Source organism: Mesocricetus auratus, unplaced genomic scaffold (assembly GCF_017639785.1).
Source record: "Mesocricetus auratus isolate SY011 unplaced genomic scaffold, BCM_Maur_2.0 Super-Scaffold_100676, whole genome shotgun sequence".
NCBI lineage: Eukaryota > Metazoa > Chordata > Mammalia > Rodentia > Cricetidae > Mesocricetus > Mesocricetus auratus.
Genome location: NW_024429266.1, coordinates 100,121,220 through 100,141,448, shown reverse-complemented (window position 1 = coordinate 100,141,448; position 20,229 = coordinate 100,121,220). Strand labels below are relative to the sequence as shown.

The 20,229-nt window shown below is 41.7% G+C and overlaps 1 pseudogene; it reads right to left on the bottom strand.

Annotated features, from left to right (window-relative positions):
* Window positions 1–2,613: 2,613 nt before the first annotated feature.
* LOC101827088 lies at window positions 2,614–19,456 on the bottom strand (annotated as a pseudogene).
* Between the last annotated feature and the right edge of the window lie 773 nt (window positions 19,457–20,229).

The window sequence follows — 20,229 nt, the reverse complement described above, 5'->3', positions numbered from 1 at the left end:
TCATAATTACGAACATCCTATGAAAGAACTCAGGAAAATAATCACATCCAAAATATTCAAACCCATAAAGATAAACATCACCCTCCCCCCAATTTTTACATATGAAAGACCCATTCATTCACACACTCAGGATCCATAAAAGTACTAAACTGAAAGCTATAATATGTATGTTTAGACTCTATTTCTAACTATGTCTTTCCTTTCTATGTCTCTATATGTGTATTCCCATCTACCATAGGAAGAAGCATCTCTGATAATGACTGAATAAGGAACTGATCTATGAATATAGCATAGTATCATTACTATTGATCCTTTTTTTTCTTTTTAGACTAGTGGTATTTGATTTTACCCTAGGTCTCTGGGCTGTCTGATCTCTGGTTCTTGGTCACCCCAACAGTTTCAGTTCTGTGGGTGTCAATGGGTTCTGCTTTGAGGAGTGGGACTTAAGTCAAATCAGACATTCATTGCTTACTCTTACTTTGTGCCGTCATTGCCCTAGCATATTTTGTAGGCAGGACAGTTGTAGATCACAGGGTTTGGGGCTGGGCTGGTGTTTATATTTTTCTTCAAGTAGTCTGGAGAGTACCTTCCCATTCCGAAGATACTAGAAGATGGGGGTGAAGGATCTGTGTAGGCATCACTCAATTGTTGCATGTTTAATGAGTTGTGTGGGTGTTGTTTTCAATGATGGGGTCTTGCTGTCAGTTTATGGGGGGACAGTCTGTGTCTTTGCAACAGTCCGGGTTGTTTGGAGGATATCCACAGGGTCCCTTTAGCTAACAACTCAATTGGATGTGTCCCTGTACTGTAAGCTTCATTTGGTGACAAGAGATGCATGCCTGGTTCTTCAAAACCTATGGCTGGTGAGGCCCTAGGTCTCGGGGGAGGGGGGAACTTCTTATTATATGGATACATGGTCACTTTGTCAAACCATCTTATAAGCACTAATGCCCAGAGATTAATGCTGCACACATTCTTCATGAGAGATGCTTCTCACTGTAGGAGGTAATGGCTTAGGAACCCATGAACGACCAAGTACCATAAATAAGTAATGGTAGAGTGTTGATTCTTAAATGGATCAGAAAAATCATTCCCTCTAAGGCCTGGGAAACAGTGCAGAAGTCAGGGTGGAATAAAGACAAAGGATAGAAAGGAAAGAGTGCAGTGAAAACATGTACAGACTTGCTGAACAGTGTAATATGACTTTAGTCCCAGCACAGGAGGCAGAGGTGGGTAGAACTCTGTGAGCTGCAGGCCAGCCTGGTCTGCTCAGCCAGTTCCAGAACAGTCAGGGCTACATAACAGATACTGTCTGAAAAAAGTGGTATGTGTGTGTGTGGGGGGGGTTAAGAATTCACTGCGCCTGTGGGTTATCTGCACCAGTCTGTACAAAATTGGGCCTGTGAATATTTCATCAAGGATGGGACAAGGAAACATGAATCTCCACATATCCAGTAGGAGACTGGCAGTTCATGGTTGTTGCAGAGGAAGAGTCATCTTTTCAGTGGCATAGGCTCAAACAATTTGCCCTTCAGTAGATAATGTCTGATCCATGCTTGAGCAAGAAACTCAAATTAGACTCAGTGGGGGCACACATAGAACATGGAAACAAGAAGACTCGTGAAGGATCCCAGCAGGAGAGGGACAGAGATGAAAAGGGAATGTGGAAGAGAAAAGGACTAAATTTAAATAGTTAAGATTTCTTGCTGGTCTTGAGAGGACTTGAGTTTAGTTCCCACCAGCCATTTCAGCTGTTTGACAACTATACCTCCAAGGATCTGATGATTGTGGTCTCCACAGACACTCATATGCAGGTGAGCTTAAACTTATACACTCACCAGCAATAATTTTTTATCAATTATTAAAAAAAAAAACAACTAAAACACACAGCCAAGCGTACTGGTTCATGCTTTTAACCCTGGCCATTGGAAGTCAGAAGCTGGTGAAACTGTATGTTTGAGGCCAGACTAATCTACATAGCCCCAGGACAGCCATAGGTACACTATAAGGCCCTTCTTAAAACAAAACAAAATAACCAAAAAAACCCAACCAAGCAAGTAACTAACTAACTAAATAAATAACTGTAAAACACATATAAAAAAATCTCATTTGAGCCAGGTGCGGTGGTGTGAGCTTTAATTCCAACTCTTTCAAGGCAAAGGCAGGAGTTCTGTGAGTTCAAGGCCAGCCACACCTACATAGTGAGAGCCTGTCTACAAACAAAAAAGAAACAAGACACTATTATTGAAACAACACATATACTGAAAAGCACAAAATATAAAATCTATGTAAACACCAAAAAATTCTATTTCTTTCACACAAATGTAAGGAAATTGAAAAGGAATTAACAATAGTTTAAAAAATGACATATGGCCGGGCGTTGGTGGCTCACGCCTTTAATCCCAGCACTCGGGAGGCAGAGGCAGGTGGATCTCTGTGAGTTCGAGGCCGGGCTGGACTACCAAGCGAGTTCCAGGACAGCCTCCAAAACAACACAGAGAAACCCTGTCTCGAAAAACCAAAAAAATAAAAAAAATAAAAAATGACATATGAGAAAATACTTTTAAGAAGCATACATTTTTACTTTCAAACGAATCACAATCACAACAGAGGTAAAATTAAGTTTACTGTTTTATTACAAATGTATCTCAGTTCAATGAATCCAATATATCTACAGTAAAGTTGAGAAAGTGTTTCCTCACTTCATTTAAAGCATACCCATTAAACTGAAACTAGTTAACTAAACTTACAATACCTCAACACAAATGTTTTTTTCATATGGTTGCTATTGTCAGAGACAATGTCTTGGTGGCTTCAGCATTCCAAGCACTAGGCAATACAGGCAGGCAAAATTATGACATTATTCACCAAATCTTATTTCAAAACTATAAAAACCATATGCAAATTAAAGGTCTCATATAAGAATTGAACAATGATAAAATGCTCCGGCTGTACTCCAGCTTATTTTCAGAAATATTCTGTGCAAATAAATTTACTCACTTTCCACATTATTCTTAAAAGATTAAACTACATAATATTCCATACATTTTCTTATTCAAACAAACACACCTCTCTCCTGTTTGCTTTATGCACATAACTATTTAAAAAGATGTATTTTTACTTATATGTATGTGTATCACATGTGTTCTGTACCTACAGAGGCCAGAACAGGGCATCACAGTTCTTGGATTTGGAATTACAGGTGGTTGTGAGTCACACTGTGTGGATGCTGGGAAACAAACTCAGGTCCTTAGGCAGAGCAGTATGTACTTTAAATAGCCGAGTTATCTTTTCTTTTTGTAAGAAAATTCTACTTGCTTGTAACTGTTTCTTAAGCTTCCCATGTGGTGTTCAAGCCCACTATATCCATTATAATTCTCTAATCTCTACCATCACTCCTTCATCCAGAGCTAGAATAAAAGCATGTCCTACCACGTTCAGTGCAAGAGGATTGTACCATGTATCATAAATATAAGTATATATATATGTATATATACAATATATGTATATATTTGCATATTGGAAACAACTACACCTTTGCAGCTTTGTTAGTGTCCACTTTTTAAAGAATAAGTATTGATCATATGCATGAGCCCATGTGGGTATGGAAAACAGAAGTAAACTTTGGGAAAGATTCTCTATTTCCACCATATGGGACCCTGGGATGGAACTCAGATTATCAGACTTAGAAATAAGCACTTTTACCCACTGAGCCATCTCGTGAGCTATTCACACTTTTCTTGCATCCCTCACAACATAAGTGAGTTGTCCACAGACAAGGTCATCAGGTATACTACCGTAAACACCTCAGTTCTCTGTCGGCTCTCTCATGCACATAAAGGGATGTGGAACACATAAAAACTTTTCTGTTTTTACATGTGTAAGGCTTCTCTCCAATGAATTCTTTCATGCTTCACAAGATAGCTGCAATCACTGAAGGCTTTTCCACACTTTTTACATACATAGGGTTTCTCTCCAGTGTGAATTCGTTCATGACGGTAGCGGGCACTCTGATGTGTAAAGGCTTTCCCACAGTGCTTACATATATAAGGTTTCTCTCCAGTGTGAGTTCGTTCATGGTTGCGAAGGTATGTGGAACATCTAAATGCTTTTCCACAGTGTTTGCATACATAAGGCTTTTCTCCAGTGTGAGTTCGTTCATGATTGTAACAAGCCTTACGCTGAATGAAAGCTTTCCCACAATGCTTACATGGATAAGGTTTCTCCCCTGTGTGGATCTTTTCATGGCTGATAAGATGACTGGAGTGAATGAAGGCCTTCCCACACTTTTTACATACGTATGGTTTCTCCCCAGTATGAATTCTTTCATGACTGTACCGGGTACTAGAGTGGGTGAAGGCTTTCCCACAATGCTTACAAGCATAAGGTTTCTCTCCAGTATGAGTTCTTTCATGGTTGCGAAGGCAAGTGGACCATGTAAATGCCTTCCCACACTGCTTACATACATAGGGCTTTTCTCCAGTGTGAGTTCTCTCATGGTTGTAACAAGCATCACGCTGGATGAAGGATTTGCCACACTGCTTACATGCATAAGGTTTTTCTCCAGTGTGAATTCTTTCATGGTTGCGAAGGGATGTAGAGCAAGTAAATGCTTTTCTACATTGCTTGCAAACATAGGGTTTCTCTTCAGTGTGGATTATCTCATGTCTGTAACAGGCACTGTGGTGGCTGAAGGCTTTCCCACAATGCTTACATGTGTAGGGTTTCTCACCAGTGTGGATCCTTTCATGGACGAGAAGATGTGATGAGCGAACGAAGGCTTTGCCACACTGCTTACACACATAGGGGGCATCTCCACTGTGGATCTTTTCATGCTTCTGAAGGTAGGAATAATGTCTGAATGCTTTTCCACACTGATTGCACACGTAACATTCCTTTCCGGTATGAATTTTTTCATGGTAGACAAGTTGACTGAAATTAATAAAGGATTCTCCACATTGTTTACACATAAATGATTTCACATTTCCAGTGTGGTTTCTTTCATACATTTGAAAGTAACTGTATTTCCTGATGGCATTTTCAAACTGATTATATTCATGACATGTACCATCACTGTAAATTTGCTCACAATTTTGATCAGAAGCGCGAATCCTACAGGCGTCATTAGATTGTTTCTTTTTATAAACTATGTGTCTAGGACGTTTGAGTACCTGAAAGTATTCAGAAGTGAAATCTGTATGTTTCTCATGTTGAAAAGCTACCTCCACATGTTCTTTATTCTCAAATGGTTTCTTTCCAGTTCTGCCTGTGAGATGCACATCTGAGGGTAAATGACCAACGGTGCCTCTTGCACACACATTGCTTTCATACACTGCTGTTGCAGAAAGTAAGTCCTCATTAACAACATATTCCGGAATCTGGTGGTGGGCTTCTCCACAGTGACAAGCATCTCCATATTTACAGTCTCTCTCAATCATCTGAGTTCTACAAAACAAAACAACAAAAAGAAAGAAAAGAGCATAACTAATATTTTAAGATTAGCCAAGAGAAGCATTGGATGCTGTGGCTCACTTCCATTTTCTCCCATTAGTAGAGTATTCAGGAGGAGCATTGGTGGCTGGATGCTGTGGCTCACTCCCATCCCCTCCCATTAATAGAGTATTTAGGCGGCAGCAGTAGAATGACACCAACTTTGAGGTTCACAAAGAAAGATCCTGATCTAAGGGGACAATACTAAGCGTTGGCTTTACTTTTATAAGGACGTTTTTCTTCAAGAGTATGGACCCTTGTGGGTTCCTCATGCTGCAATGGAATTGCCAGTACCCTGTACCCTGCTATATAGGTGATACTAAGATTCATGGATTATCAAAAGAAAAAAACTTTAAAAAAGAAGACACGTAGTAACTGGAAGAGGGATGTGAGGAAGGATGCCGGAGGAGTTGGAGAGAAAGGAGAAGGATAGCTCTGTAATCAGACACATTGCATACATGCATGAAATTATCAAAGAATTAGTTCTGAAAATGTCTATACTAGCTAACTCTGGGAAAAATTACTCATGCAAAGTATATTTATTGATCAAGCATGAAATTTGAAAAATTTGGAGTAACATTCATGAGATTTGTTGATGCTAGATCCCAATTTAAAACTGAAATTCACTGTACTTAACACAGGGGCATATATCCAAATCCTAAAGACAACCTGATAAAAATATATTAAAACACTGTTGTGCATGAAGAGAAGGTTGTCTATCTCAAATCACTGGAAAATGTTTTACATTGCCTAATGTTGTAACACATTCAGAAAATATTAACAGATAACAGAGATGGACTCTTCAACAATTCTGGATAGACAAACTCAATGCAAATTTTAGAGAAATTTGTCATAGAATCATTTTACATTTAGATGTAGTTGGATCATTGGTTTGACTTTCATATTTCCTAAAACAAATTAGAAACAAGTGATGCAAATTCCCTTTTGCGATGAATTACCGGAGATTTCTGTCATTTGCATACTCCTCTTCAATGTTTTCTTCTGTTTTCCCTGGAAGTAAATCAAAAGAAATCATTATGACTTAGACAGCACTAGAAAATACTTATTACAGACTACCTTTTACTGTGGTATAGTATGACTTGGCATGCTACAGTCACCTTTCAATATTTCACTTCATGAAACTACACAGATAAATAAGGAAGAAACAGCTGTTCTCTCACTTAATAAGCTAAAAAAAGTCAAGTGGTGTTTTGTTTTGTTTTGTTTTGTTTTTACCTATGGAGAGCAGGTTCATAAAAATTTCTGTCATCACATCTCTGTAGAGCTTCTTTTGACTAGGATCCAAGAAAGCCCACTCTCCTGGGCTGAAGTTCACAGTCACATCCTCAAAGGTCACAGGCTCCTAAAATAATAGGGAAATGGTTAGTGTTAATTGCCAATTTGACAAGATCTGCCACCTTGACAGGACCAGGCCATCATAGTGAAAGCTGGAAGACAAGGATGCTGACAGAAATGCAGACAGACAGCCACCTTGTGGCATTTTAGGGAAAAACTACAACTCCACCAGGAACTGAGCCGGAGGCCATCCTTTTCCTACTTTGCCACAAATCTGGACTTGTTCTGGCCAGGGCTTAAGATCCTGCATGAAGCTGAGTATAAGACAATTGACCAACTTTATGTGACAGAGGAGAGGAGGGTATGCAGTCTTAAAGTGCTGGATAGCAGAAAACAGCCAAAGCAGCTGCACTGTTGAAGAGATTAGCACTGGGCACCGGGACAACAGAGGCAGCAAGCATAAGGAATAATTGAGCAATGTGTGACTCTACTTGGCTTAGACAGTGCAAATACTGCTTTCTGAAAAATGTACCTACCAGCTTATTGTCAATCTAGCATCCTCTATGCATCGGGATGCAGGTATGCCTGCTTTAAACAATTAAAATACATTACTCCACTTAGCAACCTTGGTAATGTGTGGACTCCATTCAAATACAAAGCAGAACACACTCAGACTATGGGCTGATGTGACACAATCTAGTGTTAGGCACATGGGCAATAAGGCAAATGTTGCAAATGAACCTATAAGGATAATAAATCTTTTTTCATCTTATGCATAACCTGGGCATGGGCATGACCAAATTCTGATGAATTATGGAAAAGGACAAGTGCAGTGAATGGAGGCTTACCCCAAATCAGCCTCAACTGAATCACCTATGCACGCTACCTTCCTTAGCAACTGAACTCTTCCTCCACAACAAAAGGAGGCCAGACACAATAATGGAGTGAGTGCCCTCACTTCTCAGGACTGAAAGCAAACTTTGCAGCTACTTGGCTTGACAATGCTTGTTTTACAGCTGGAAAGACAGCTCAGCCGTTAAGAGTAATAGCTGCTTTGCCAGGTGGTGGCAGCGTATGCCTTACATCTTGGGAGGCAGACAGACAGATCTACGTGAGTCTGGTGTACAGAGCAAGTTCCAGGACTGCCAGGGCCAGAGAAACCCTGTCTCAAAAAAGAAAACAAAAGAAAGTAACCACTGCTCTTAGACAGAAGTGGACTTTGTTCCCAGCACCCACATCCAGGTGGCTTACAACTCCATGTAGCTGCAACCCCAGGGGATCTAACAACTTATTTGGGCACCCATTGGCACCAACACTCTCATACACACTGACATACACATAGACCCAATTAAAAAGAAAATATGCCTTTTTTCTCCTTCCATTTTATCCTCCTTCTTGTGTTCCCACATGTGTGTGAGATAGTGTCACTGCTTCAGTAGTCAGTGTGTTTTTGTAGAGACAAGCAGAAATGTAAAAGGAGAAAGAAAACAAATTCTTTGTGTGCACAGAGTACACAAAACAATTACAAGCTACTGTGTTGCTGGCCACATTGATGGTGGACAATAGCTCTGTTCTGGGCCCTGGAGCCTGGACAAACTAAGTCACTCCTCCTAAGGCATAATCGCTCTGCCACAAGCTCCACAGCCACCTCAATAGAGCAATGGGGAGCATTTACTTCTCAGCCTTTCCTTGAGTGCTCCTTATCCCTTTAAAACTCCTGCTCTCTGCCCACACGTTATACAGTTAAGAGGCAGTAGGTGTCAGCCCACGTTAGTTCACCTGGGTCACTGCACTGGGAAATCAAATCATTCCTGGAGTAAGACAAATAGTCAAGTCATTATCTGTCTGATAGGAGCAACTTTTATTCTCCTTTCTGAGCCTTTATAGCTTGTAACTTTTTCTGATATCTCAGCTTTTTACAATAATACAATGTGTACATCTGAGGGCTCAGGAGCCCTGTCTTTTTTGTAACACAAGCTTTGCAAATAACCTATTCTCTCCAATTATGGAGTAATAACCATCTTATGAACTAATCTCTCCCATTTCCTAATCAAACCCAAAGGAAACAGGCTCTCTCAGATCACCGCATTTCCTAGACTTTCTTTACTGGATATATGGCCTGGCAGCACTCCTCTCTTGTAATGATTATATCATCACTCCTACTGATAAACCTCTTCAACTCTCATTCAAACAGCAACTCATGAGTCAATGTCTCTACAAGAGACTCATTGGGAGATCATGTTCTCCAACTGGACATTGCCACACATATATGAAGGCATGAACGCATAGGAAAGGCTTTAGCAACATGGGACTTTACTTAGCTTGGGCTATACACATGCTACTCCAACAAGGCACCTAAGAGCATGGTAACAACCGGACACCCTCCCACACCTTGCCTCAGGCTACTCATATACCTGTTTCAAATGATGGGAATAGGTTACTGCCAATAGAAAACCCTCAGCAAAGTCCACTTCTGTTCAAATACAAACCACTACACATCCAAGACATGGTAATTGGGCCAACCCAGTATTGGCTAGTCTTTGCTGTAAGCTCAATAAGAAAAATTATGTCCTCCAAGGGATCATTTTTTAAAGGAGAATCCAATATTTACAATCTTATGCCTATGCATACTTAGGAGTACATATGATTAAAACCAGATGCAGATGCATAATAAAAACGACATAGTCTCATCAAGGTTATTCCCTGTTAATGATGAATATGGGACTTTATAAAAGGGGACAAATACACATGGAAATAGGGCAAATAGGGTACACACACACACATACACTTTAGATAGGATTTCTCTGTGTAGCCCTGGCTATCCTGGAACCCACTTTGTAGAGCAGGCTGGCCTAGAATCAGAGAGATCCACCTGCCTCTACTTCCCAAGTGCTAGGATTAAAGGTTTGGGCCACTACACCTGGCAAGTGCACATATTTGTTGGTGGCCATGTCAAAGGAGCAGCATGTGGTAGCTGACTTCAGGAGTTCGGGCCACCAGAGTGCACGGCACTGATGAGTGAGCCTTGGATAGGCCCTGAGGCTTCGGCCAGAATGTCTCTTGCTCTTGCTATATCTTTGCATGTTTGCACTGCCCTTTCTCTCTGTATGAATAGGGGTGTATGTGTGTCTGTGTGTGTGTGTGTAGATCCCCACTGCCTTTAACATAGTGTGATTATCTAATGGAAATATCCTGTTTTACTGGGCATTTTTACCTGTGGATTATTATGAAGATGATTTCCTCTTAAGCTGTACTGCTTAATGGAAGCAAAGCTTTTTATACAAAAATAGTGTTAGGGCCAGGCAGCAGTGGCGCACACCTTTAATCCCAGCACTCACAAGGCAGAGGCAGGTGGATCTCTGTGAGTTCGAGGCCAGCCTAGTCTACAGAGTGAGTTTCAGGACAGGCTCTAAAACTACACAGAGAAATCCTGTCTTGAACACCCCCCCAATAGTGTTAAATTAAATAGAATTTTGATGATTGAGAGTTTTTAGTAATTATAGTAAAGGATTGTGACAGAAGTTAGATTAGTGAAAAAATAAATATAGGCAAAAACAGGATATGGTGTTGCCCACGCCCCTGATAAAGCAGGGGCTGCAGACAATAGGAACTAAGAACAAGGAGAAGTCATGCAGCTAGGATTCATAAGTTTCTCTTGAGGAGCCATAGACTGTGGCTTAGGATAATGAGTAAGAAAAACAATTGAGTCTCAGAAGGTAAGATAGCTCAAGTTCTTTTCATTTTAATGTTGGGAGATGTGTCCATGGTTTTTGGTGTACATCATAGCAAACCAAGGCTTTAAATAATGACTTAAGGTTAGATTAAGATGCTTTTATTAATGGCTTTAGGTAGAAAATCTTGGGGAACAATTTAAAGTTTATAAAGGCACACTTTTTTAATTTAAAAAATTTATTTTTCATTTTACATATCAACTCCAGTTCCCCCTCCTTCCTTCCCCCATCTCCCTCCAAACTTCCCCCCTTCCCATCCCAATCCACTCCTTACACTGGTAAGGCCTTCTTTGGGGAGTCCAAAGTCTGGCATACCAAGTTGAGGCAGGACCAAGCTCCCCTCCCCCCCATCAACCTGAGCAAGGTATTCCACCACAGGGAGTGGGTTCCGTAAACCCATTCATGCTCTGAGTTAAGTCCTGGTCCCACTGCCAGCCCCCACTTACAGAACAAGTCACATAACTCTCACCCAGAGGGTGTAGTTTCATCCCATGCAAGTTCCTCAGCTGTCAGTCCATGAGCTCCCACTAGCTTCAGTCAGCTGTCTGTGTGGTTTTCCCCATCAGAGCCTTGACCCCTGCCCTGTTCATATGACCCCTTCTCCCTCTCCTCAACTGAACTCCAGGAGCTCAGCCCAGGGCTTGGCTGTGGGTCACTGCATCTGCCTCCATCAGTTACTGGATGCAGGTTCTATGATGACAATTAGGGCAGTCACTAATCTAATTAGATGGGAAGACCTGTTCAGACACCCTCTCCCTTATTGCCGGGAGTCTTAGCTTGGGCCATCCTTGTGGGTTCCTGAGAATCTCTCTAGCACCAGGCTTCTCCCTAACCCTCAAATGCCTCCCCCTATCAAGATGTCTTTCATTGTTCTCCCCCGCCGTCCCTCCTCCAACTTAGTCTTCTTGATCCCTCATGTTCCCATCCCCTAACCCCTCCTTTCTATCCCCTCCCAGTTTACCCAGGAGATCTCAACTATTTTCTTTTCCTGGAGTCCTCCATGTGTGTCTCTCTTAGGGTCCCCCCTTTTTACCTAGCTTCTCTGGAGCTGTGGATTGTAGCCTGGGTATCCTTTGCACTACATCTGATATCCACTTATGAGTGAGTACATACCATGTTTGTCTTTCTGGGTCTGGGTTACCTCACTCAGGATGGTTTTTTTCTAGTTTTATCCATCCACTTTTAATAGTTGAATAAGGGACTCATTGAGATCAGGGAACAGAAACTGTGGCAGCCTGGTTACTGCTGGCTGACGTGCCTTTCTTTCTAGGCCAGTTTGGTGATCAGAAGTGATGATTAATTTCTTGTACCCATTTTTGTCCTCAGCTTCCTGATGTAAAAACAATGTTGACAAATGGGTGTGTACCCTAAGGACTGAAAGTAGAGCTGTTTTTCACATATAAAAGTTTAGATTTGTGATTCTTTTAAGATTTTTATTATAAGATTATCTTTTGAGATAAATAATAAAGTGATTGATCTTTTCTTTGTAACTGCAAAATGCATCCTGCCAGCAAAAGAACTGGCTGAGAAAAATAACTTGCTTGCTCATACTCTGTTAGTCTGTTACAAGTTGCTTGGGTATGAATGTATGTGGGTTCTTAAGACAACTTGTTTTTCACTTGTAATACATAAAATGTTTACTCATGTGAAGGATATGAAAAACATGTTGTTTTTTACTTGTATTCATTATAATCATTCACTTAAAAAATAGAATACAACCACATTGTAATTTTTATTTTGCTTGAAAGATTTTGCTGGGGTTTTTAAGCTATAAGGGAAAAAATGTTAGTCAGAATGAAGATATCAAGAGAGACAGAAAGGGAACATCTAGATAGAGGTCAGAAAAGAAATAAAGGAGAGAAAAGAGGATAGAGAAACCCTAAAAGTATATGTGTGTGTTTCCCCTGCTTTTTCACTGGCCCCAGAAAGTTAAGTTTGGCTTCCCTCACCAGCCCTAGAGAATTAAGTTTTACTTCCTCAGATAGAAAAGTCAGTGATTAGTGGATCTGTCTCAATCCCTGACCTGCTGAAGGCTGGTCCTTACAGCAGCAAGAGATAGTCTTAGGACCTCAATGTCACACACCAGAACAATCTCTTTATCATGGATGCATCAAAGTATGAAATTATTCTCACAATACTTTGTTACTATAAATTCTAGCATGGATTTGGGAAGGGCTCACAGGGTTGAAGGAGAGTCAGTTTTTTTTTTTTTTTTTTTTTGGTTTTTCAAGACAGGGTTTCTCTGTATTGTTTTGGAGACTGTCCTGGAACTCGCTTTGTAGACCAGGCTGGCCTCGAACTCACAGAGATCCGCCTGCCTCTGCCTCCCGAGTGCTGGGATTAAAGGCGTGCGCCACCAACGCCCAGTGAGAGTCAGTATTTCTTTGTGGCTACTGGTAGGCTAATCATGCTCCGGGGGATGAGGCCACACCCATCCACATTCATCTGCATTTCCTAATGGCTGAAGATGTTGAACACTTTTAAGTATTTACTAGCCATTTCTATTTCTTCTCATGAGGATGCTCTGTTCAGTTCCAAAGTCCAATTTTTTTTAAAATTTGCCTTGGTGGTTTGCCTGCATGTATGTCTGTGTGAGGGTGTTGCATCCCCTGGAACTGGAGTTACTCTCAGTTGTGAGCTGTCATGTGAGTGCTGGGAATTGAACTGGGGTGCTTTGGAATAGTCAGTGCTCTTAACTACTGGGCCATCTCTCCAGCCCCCACAGTCCACTTTTTTTTGTTTGTTTGTTTTTTGAGACAGGGTTTCTCTGTGGCTTTGGAGGCTGTCCTGGAACTCACTTTGTAGACCAGGTTGCTCTCGAACAACAGTCCACTTTTAATTAGGGTGTTTGATGTCTTGATTTTTAAGCTTTTAAAAATCATTTTATAGCCGGGCATTGGTGGTGCACGCCTTTAATCCCAGCACTCGGGAGGCAGAGGCAGGCGGATCTCTGTGAGTTCGAGACCAGCCTGGACTACCAAGCGAGTTCCAGGACAGCCTCCAAAGCCACAGAGAAACCCTGTCTCGAAAAACCAAAAAAAAAAAAAAATCATTTTATATTATGCTTATCCCCGTCCAGATAAATAGCTGATTGTCTCCCATTCTGTGGGTGGCCTCTTCACTCAATCGACACTTTGGTATATAAAAGATTTTCAGTTTCATGGAATCCCATTTGTTTTAGTTGGAATCCTATTTAGAAAGTCCTTACCTGTGCTTGTAAACTGAAGTACACTTACAAAATTTTCATCTGGAAATTTCTGGGTATCAAGTTGTATGTTAAGGTCCTTAATCTGTTTGCAGCTGAGTTTTGTGCGAAGTGAAAGATAAAGATCTAGCCTCATTTGTCTGCATTTCACACTACATTAGGAGGCTAGCTCACTCCAGTCAAAATGGCTGCTATGAGGAATACTGGCCTGGATGTAGGTAAAAGGGAGCCCTTGGCTGGGTGAGTGTTGGCACATGCCTTTAATCCCAGCACTCGGGAGGCAGAGGCAGGTAGATTTCTGTGAGTTCAAGAACAGCCTGGTCTACAAAAACTAGTTCCAGAACAGCCTCCAAAGCCACAGAGAAACCATGTCTTGAAAAACCAAAAATCAAAAACTAAAAAAAAAAAAAAAAAAGGCAGCCCTCGTACGGTCAGTGAGAATGTAAACTAGTGTATACCCTCTGGTAATCAGCCTGAAAGTTTCTAAAAAAATGGAAATGGGGCTTAAAAAACTGTTCAGCAGTTAAGAACACCAGCAACTCTAGCAGAACTCTTAGGTTGTATTCTCAGCACTCACATGGTATCTCACAACTGTAACTTCAGCTCCATGTGATCCAACATCTTCTGCCCTACATGGACACTTACATACATGCAATAGACAGAATACATACAGGAACAATACCCATACAAACAAAAATAAATAAAAAATTTACAAAATTTGGACTAGATTTAGCATATGGCCTGGCTATTCCACTCCTGGGCATATGCCCAAAGCACTTTGTATCTTATTATAGAGACACCTATGCATCCATGTTCATGGCTGATCAATTCACAAAAGGTAGGAAACAGAATCAACCTAGATATCCTTCAACTTATGAATGGATAATGAAAATATGGTGTATCTATCTACATAATGAAATATTATTCAGCTGTAAAGAAAATTGAAATCATGAAAATTTCATGTAAATGGACAGAACTAGAAAAATTATATGGAGTGAGTTCATCTAGGTTCAAAAAGAGAAGCACTGAAAGAAAGGTCGTTCTCCTATGAGGTTCCTCAGTTTGTATCACTGAGTGAAGGGGAGGAGAAGAAATTGGCTGCTGGTGGGGAGGATGTATGGGGTGTAGAATATGGATAAAATGAAAGCAGAGAGGAGAATGCTGGGGACTGAAGGGATCGAGCAGGTGTGGGCGGAGTCATGGCGAAGAGGAGCCAGAATAAGGCTGAAGCAAGATGAAAAGCACACGGAGAAGGTGTTTGCGCACCTATGATCTTGTAATCCAAGATATATACCTCTATCTATGTACATGTACATGTGTATATATACATATATATATAGTCAATACACACATACTATAACTAGTGAAAGGGGATAGCAGAACATATGTGATATGAATCAACAGCGAGGAAATACTGGCAGCCATGTGGATGGAGCATTGCAAAAGGAGGGTTAGGAACTGTTAACTAAAGACAAGCGAAGCAACATTATGAAGCAGCACTAGCTTGTAATCTAATTTAAAAGACATTTTTCTTAGAGGGAGTGGGGAACAGAGCCTTACTAGGTAGTCCTTGTTAGTCTGGAGCTCTGTATATAGACCAGGCTGGCCACAAACTCACAAAGATCAAATAAACAAGCAGAAATACCACACATTAGCCACAAGGGACTAAACGACGGAAAATGTCAATGTCAGACACAGGTGACCACCATCTAAGTTATTGGTCAGAGAGGCTTCAGTAGCACCCCAAACGATATATGCTATTTCCATTGCTGTTACCAACCATACCTAGATGATAAACCCTACTGTTGAAGACACATACATTTTGGTTGTAGGATACCCGGAAACCAATCATGAGCTGACCTGGGAAATCCCAGGTATCTATCCTTCCTAGTGTGAAAGCTGCTGGGGGAGAAGAGGCATCAAAGATGTTACCCCGAGCTGGACCCTGGATGCTACAATACTGATACTCTAGACAAGATGTGCCTACTGGAAAGAATGTTTATGAAGCTAAGCAATGGCTGCCAACGAAATTTCAGGCCTGCTGCAGAAGAGGGAAGTCATGTCTGGTAATTTAACGTGGTTAAAAACCATGGTTAGAGATGCCATAGGGCTTACAGAACCTATTGATGTTTTTCTCAGTGGTCATGTTGACACACTCACTGCTTTCTAAATATGTGTGCTTCCGTTCATAGATGTCTGCTGCTTCCAACCTGGGCCAAAGGAGTTTCTTACTGTAGCCATGGTAGTTAGTACAGAGAAGCGTTACTATTGAAATTATGAAAACAACTGTGTATACTCAACAACAGATGGGACATTATATCAACCCCCTCTTCCCAAGGTGCAGGAAACCTGAAGTGAAAATGTAAGAGCTGCTGGATGGATGGGGAGCAGTACTCTCAAAAGCTTCGTTCTGCACCTGACATGGCTAGTGTGTACATGGAATAACAATAAATGTGGTTACCCTCACAAGGTCTGCATGAGATCAGTGAAAACTCCCAGCAATGGGCTTGGGAGTGCCTTCCAAAGCCCCATCCTTAACTGAGAAGCTACTTTTAGTTGGCTTCTTGGGGAGGAAGAATCATTTTTCTTTTGGAGTGTGACCTTGGAATGTTTGCCATATTCCTGTATATAACTCTGAAACACACACACACACAAAATTAAAACCCAGAGACAGACAATGGGGTTCAGGCTTCAAGTTGCAAGCTGAAGATCAGAGACGCAAAGGAGCCAATCACTAGTTCTTAGACGGGAAGGGCCGCCCTATCCTCAGTGTGGCTGGAGACTAATTCCCGAGACGGACTTTGTTCTTCCTTTTATACCTCTCAAATCCTGGGAGTAAAGGCGTGTGATCCCAAGTGTTGAGATCACCTTTGTGTGAGTTCTTTCTCTTTAGGACTGGATCAATTTTGTGTAGCTCAGTGTGGCCTTGAACTAACAGATCCATCTACCTCTTTCTCCTGAGTCCTGGGATTAAAGGTGTGTACCACCATTGCCTAGCTTCTAGCTTTGCATCCTGAATGCTCAGGCAAGCTTTATTAAATCATAAATAACATATCACCAAATAACTTCATGGCCATGTAAACAAGGGCTGCATTAATTAAACTCAATGGAGTCTAGGTAAATTATTTTAGAAACTGAATCTGTCTTCATACGACCTTAACCCTAGGTACCCTGAAAATACTCATTTGTTTAGGAGGTAAGTAACAGAAAGATTTTGCTAGATAGAATGCATATGATGTTTTGAAAGATGATAGCTGAGGAAATTAAGCTATTACTGCTGCATAACTATCCTTCCCTGTGCTATAAAGTCTCTCATTCATTTCCACTGCACTATACAATGCCCATCATATTAGACGATAGAACTCAAGTCATTTGTCCTACGGCACAGATGTGTGTGGTCAAGTTGTTTAGGTTTGTTTTTGAGACAGGACTCATACTATAACCCAGGCAGGATTTGAAACTATTTATATCTTAGGATGGCAGTGAACTGATAGCAATCCTCCCGCCCCAGTCTTGCAATTGCTGGGATTTCAGGATTTCACCATGACCAACAATGGCTAATATTTTAAATCCCTTCAACAACCACTAAACTCCATCTCTTACAAGTGATTATTTTTACCCATAGAAGAAAGACAGTTAGATTTCCTATTTTAATGTTCTCTGTCATTCTCCTTATTGGTATGCATGCACACACATGTACACACACACACACACACACACACAGAGACAATATCGGCATTTAAATGAACAATTTTAACAAAAATGTGTATGTCTTTTATGTATAAGTGCTTTCATTGCAATAAACTATGTTTTGCTTGGTTTTCTTTCTTTAAGATTTTTTTTTTAATGTGTCTCTGTGTAAGTCTGTGTATATACCACCTGCATGCAGGCTCTAGAGGCCAGAAGAGAATGTCAGGTCCACAGGAGCTAGACTTTCAGCTGCCAGTGAGCTGCCCAACCTGACTGCGGGAACAGAATCCAGGTCCTCTGCAAAAGTATTTTTGACAGCTGAGTCATCTCTTGAGGCCTAAACTTTCCTTTAATTTGATATTTATTTATTTTCTTTCCAACTTCTACTAGAAAATTAAAAGGGCGCTTTTCTAAATACTGCTAACCCAGAGTTTTAAAAAAATTCAATGTACAAATGATCTAAATTCATTTTCAAATAATAGCATACTGTTTCATACACAATGTAAGTATTTTATCCTCTCCAAGTTGGTTTTTCTTATCTTACTATGCAGATGCTCACTATTTTACTCATCAATGGCTAGAATTATCTAGTACACTGCTAATATTCCCTTCAATTTAAGCATGAATACAAATCAGAGGGAATTTTAAAAAGTAAATATTTTCTTTGTAGCATTAAATACTTTCTTGAACTTAGCATGATAAAAAAACAACATTCAATAAGCAATATCATTTCTCTTTTCCCATAAAGACTGGGGTGAAACAAGAAACCAGGAACAAAATCTGATTCATAGCAACATGAAAAGAACTAGAAATAAAAGATTTCAACAATGAAAACTTCAAACGGTAAAGAAACTGAACACTCAAGTCCATGGACTGCCAGAAACAATACTGAAAATACTTTTTTTCTCCCCCAAGAATGTCTTCTGGTGAATACTGACTAAATACTCCCACTTTCCATCTTTTCTATTTGGAGAAGAAGCTCAGAGCACACAAACAAACAGCAGTACAGTCGGAAGCACCTGATCCCCTCCACAGGGCTGACGAACGCCAGGTCTAGTAAAATTTTCAAAAATCCGAACTTTGGCCTCAGAAATAGTCAAATTTAAATGTCTCTCCTTCCTTTAAAATTATGAATTTTGGCCCACTCTCATAGAGGGCACAATCAAATATTCTCTAATCATCATTTTGAAAAGGGCAGAAACACACACACGAGAGAGAGAGAGAGAGAGAGAGAGAGAGAGAGAGAGAGAGAGAGAGAGAGAGAGAGAGAGAGAGAGAGAGAGAGAGAGAGAGAGAGAGAGAGAGAGAGAGAGAGAGAGAGAGAGAGAGAGAGAGGCCTGACTGATGAGTTGGGAATCTGGGGATGTAGCCCTGTCCTGCTCATCTGCAGCACTTGAGGACAGTTGTGACCCCAGTTCCTCTAGACAGCTCATGGAAGCTGCTAGACAGACGGTGACTCAGATGGAGCATGGCATTGACGTGCCCATGAGCTTTGAAAACATGAATTCAGGAAATAAGGAAAGTTGTGCCCCAGTCTCCACATAATGCACTAAACCATGCCCTCTCCGTTTTAAATTTTCTGAATGTGGATGCCCGTGAGCAATCTGCCATAGACAGATTCTGGCAAGATGGAACTGAGAAGAAGATAATTCAGAAAGGAGATGACAGGAAAAGATGGAAAGCCGCCCAGGCACACCCGTAAGGCGGGCGAGACTCGCGTCCCTTCACATCAGCCCGGGCCAGCGCTGTGCGGGGGCGCAGACCCCACGAAGGCAGGGGCCGGGGCCGCAGCCGCTTCCGGGGACAGAGCGGGGCGGGCGGGCTCCGGTGCCCGGGCGCAGCCTCTCCAGTGTCACGGCTCCGCCACTCACGACTCCAGGAGCCCAGGGCGTACTCACCATTTCCTCCGTCATCCGGGAGTTCCTCCTAACCGGCCCAAAGCCGGCAGAGACGGGCGGCGCAGACCCAGCCCCACAGGCCTGCGCGACAACAACACGGGACTCAAACATGGCGGCAAGGGCGGGCCCTGCCGAGTTTCCGTGCTCCTCACTGGACAGTTGGTGACGGGCAGTGACAGCGGCCCCGACTGAGAAAGACTCGCGCGGCCTTGACTTTAAACGCCTCCGTTAATAACACCTCCTTCCAAAACGCTGCTAGGATGGCAGATTGCGCTCTGCTCCAGTGTCTTGTTTGTTTGTTTGAAGTTTGCCTCAGCCTATTCCCATCAGGCTTATGGGTTCGCATTTAAGGGGACCACCGTGCTCCGAACTTTTTGGTGCACACACACTCTTTTTTGTGACCTCGGGGCTGGGGCGGGGGTGGGCGGGTGGGGGGAGGGTGAGTGTTGCTCTGATCACAGGCAGTGCCCAAATTTGCCCTGGACGTCCCTGATTCAAGTCTTTAATGGGAAAAACCACAGGCCTATCCGGAACAAGGAGGGTCTGCTATGCCAACACACGAATCTGGAAGGAGGTGAATGTGTTGTAAAGCTCGCTCACACCTGACATTTCGATTTACGCACTCTGTTTGTTTTAATCTGTCTGTTACGCAGCTCTGGCTGTCCAAGAACTAACTATGTAGACCAGGCTTGTCACGAACTCACGGAGAGCCCTTGCCTCCAGAGTGTCGTGATTTAAAGGCGTGGGCCACTATGCGCTGCCACCCAACAAATACGTTTTCTACCAAAAACGCTAAAGTAATAACCAACGAATGCAATTACCGAGTTACACGAAAGTGAAATTACATAGCAGCAATGTTCAACGTAGAATTCAAGACATGTAAAGAACAACCCTTGAATTCAGACAGAAAAGTTCCTTG